The sequence below is a fragment of the Phocoena phocoena genome, chromosome 4 (genome assembly GCF_963924675.1).
Source record: "Phocoena phocoena chromosome 4, mPhoPho1.1, whole genome shotgun sequence".
Taxonomy (NCBI): domain Eukaryota; kingdom Metazoa; phylum Chordata; class Mammalia; order Artiodactyla; family Phocoenidae; genus Phocoena; species Phocoena phocoena.
This window is the reverse complement of record NC_089222.1, coordinates 79,880,013-79,883,159: the sequence shown is the minus strand read 5'-3', so window position 1 is coordinate 79,883,159 and position 3,147 is coordinate 79,880,013.

The window sequence follows — 3,147 nt, the reverse complement described above, 5'->3', positions numbered from 1 at the left end:
AGAACTGGGAGAGAAGAAATTTCTGTTCTTTTGAGCCACCAAGGTTGTGGTAATTTTTTATGGTAGCCCCAGGAAATGAATACAGTATTCAATGCTATAAGTACTTGCTCGCTCTCTCTCTTTCTCTCATCAGACTCTCAGCTTATTCTGCAGTTTTAGTTTCTCCATATGGCTGACAAGATGGCTAGTGCAAGTCCCCAAATTGCATCCTCCTCCCAGCTTTGGTACCACAGCAAGAAGAGAGTGTGTATTTTCCCAAGGTCGTGTGCATCCAACCCAGGGAAGGATTCTCATTGGTCCTGTTTGTGTCATGTTCCCCCCACCGCTACCATGTGCTTGGACAAAGCATATTGTCAAGGGGTTGGTCCTGTGCTAGGCTGTATTTGGGTCATGATACCATCCCTATAGCAGGCAGCACATTCTGATTAACAGCTTCCCAAAACACATGGTATGGGGCAGGGGTTTCTTCCCAAGAAAGGACACTGGGCGGACTAAAACAACAAATATCCACCACAAGGTAGTCGGCCAGATTCCTGGGCTCTTTCCCAGCTTGGGACACCATGAGGACGTGTAGGGTTATGGGCAGAGGAACAACAGACTTGTCTCTGGGACATGGGACATTGGATATTCCCTCCCCTAATCCAGATGAAGGAGTAAACAACTGCCTTTGGAATTTATGTGGAGACTGGAAAAGCTGCGTGTTTGATCAGAATGATGGGCCCACCCTCCTACATGTTCCAGTCAGAGTGGGCCTGGTCTAGGCTGGATGAGAGGGTAGCCTCGGTGGTGCCACGAAGTTAATTGGCAGTCGCCGGTTATGGATAGGTTGGGACTCTCCTGAGAGGACCCCTAGGGACAGGACATTTTCATGGCCAGAGCTCAAGGCTGAAGAGAGCCCTTCCTCATTCTCTGGCAATTTCATTTCCCTCTCTTTTCCCCCTTTTAACCTCCCTCCCTCTACTACCCTCCCTCCCTCTTTTTTCTCTCTTCTTCTCTCCTAACTCCCACCCTTGGGGTAAGAAGCAGGATGCTAACGCACCAGCCATGGGCTTTGTAGAAAGCAGTTTATGATATTTTTTTCCCCACTGAAAAGCAATGCCTTCCCCTGCCTAGTGTTGGTGGAACAGTCTATAATCAGCATAACCACTGACATTTATCATAAAACCTCACAGACTGAGATTCTTCCAGGGTCTGGGCTACTCCCCGGGAGTAAATCAGGTATTTTGAGCAATGACAGGGCTTCTTTCAGATCCTTAGGTATTATTTTTAATGCACCAGCAAAACCTAAAAATGGAAGTGAATAAATGCAGCTGGTTAAAGGAACTGACCTGCACATGAAGGTCATGCAGTAGAAGAACTTGGTTCATTTAGGATGTGTGAACGTGGCAGAAAATGTTCATTTTTACTGGCTTTTCATGGTAAATAGAAATGCTGCCAGTAGCCTCCTGAATACGACTCAGAGTGAACCTACCAGAGATGCTGCCTGGAAGCCCCCTCCAGCTGGGTCTGCCCCCTTGATGTTTCTTCTTTGCCCTCATTAAATTTTTAGGCACTTATGGCTTCTTCCAAAGAAAGCTGACTCTTTCAAGTTACTGACTTAAATAGCTGTAATGGGTGTATGGGGGAGGGGAAGGAGGAGAATGTAATATCTCTTCCTTGCAGATAGACGTACAGTTTATTTTTTAATGTGAGGAAATGGTGCTACTTCAGTATGAATGGAAATCTGTGGACCAGATTGACTGTGCGTTGGGGGATCCCCAAGATTACTCCCAGTTCCATGATTTGCTAGGAGGACTAACAGGACTGGCCACATAGTTGTGTTCACAGCTATGATTTATTATAGTGAAAGGATGCAAAGCAAAATCAGCAAAGGGGGAAAAAGCACATGGGACAAAGACCAGAAGAAACCAGGTGCAGCCTTCTAAGAGTCTATTGCCAGTGGAGTCACTCAGAATGCATGGAATTCTTCCAGCCCCAAATTGGCACAAGTGTGAAATATTGTCTACCAGGGAAGCTTATTAAGACTCGCAACCAGGGCTTTTATTGGGAGCTGGTCATATAGGCACACGCTGCTTGGTCCTACCAGAATTCCAGAGTTTTAAAAGGAAAGCAAGTGTTCAGCATAAGCCATACTGTTTGCACAGATTAGGCACAATGAACCACTCTCATCGTTTCTGGGAATGGTGGGAACCCTCCTGAAATCCAAGTTTCCTGATGCCAGCCATGGACCAAACTTGCAATCAGGACTTTCTAAGGATAGCAGTCTCAGGCCTGCTATGTTAACTCTTTAATCTCCACAATTTGCCAGTGTCTGTAGTTTTTCCTGCTTTAAGGAAAACTTGAGGTTATAAAACAGAACTTATTAAATATAAATTGGGAGATACACCATGAAGCCTCAAATGTCTGTCATGCTCCCACCTTTCTTTCAAATTGGATTTATTTATCATGTGTTTATCCTGCTATCCTGGCCATAAATGATGAAACAAGAGATTTCTCCTTGAGCCAAAAGCTGCGAAGCGCAGTTGGACAGGATCTAGACCAAGAGTCACAGAGTGTGACCAATAAGGGGAGCACTAGGGTGGGGCATGACAAAATGATCCCATCCATGGTCTTTGGAAGAATAAATGCTAGATGGAGAAAGGGAAAGTGGGTGACTAGAGCTCAGACTGAATGTGAGCAATGTTGAGTTGTTGTTCCAGGTCTTTGTGAAGCCTGTGTGCTCCTCAGTTTTGGAAGTCTACGGTCAAGATGGAGAGGATGCCTCCTGGCTCACATTCTCATGTATCCTTGCAATGAATTCCTTTACCAGTAAGGGTGTGTTTTTCCCAAGCAGCCTGAAAGAGCCTAGCAGACAAGGGGGTAAATTTTCCCTTTACAAAGAGATTTGGCAACTAAAATTAAAAGAGTTGTACTAGAGAGCATCCAAGGAAAACCTGAAAGAGTACAATTTAGGTCAATAACAGGAAGTAGTAACTTACACTGCAAAAAGGAAGTTTCAGAACACATTCCACTCCCTCAAAATTAGAAAACATAAGTAGGCTTAAGAAAATTTTAAAACTTATCTGTGTGGTTGAGTCATAAGGACTTATTGGGAAAAGCTCAATATGTTGGGACTATTTCCTCTTCTATGAGATGGATGTCAGGAAA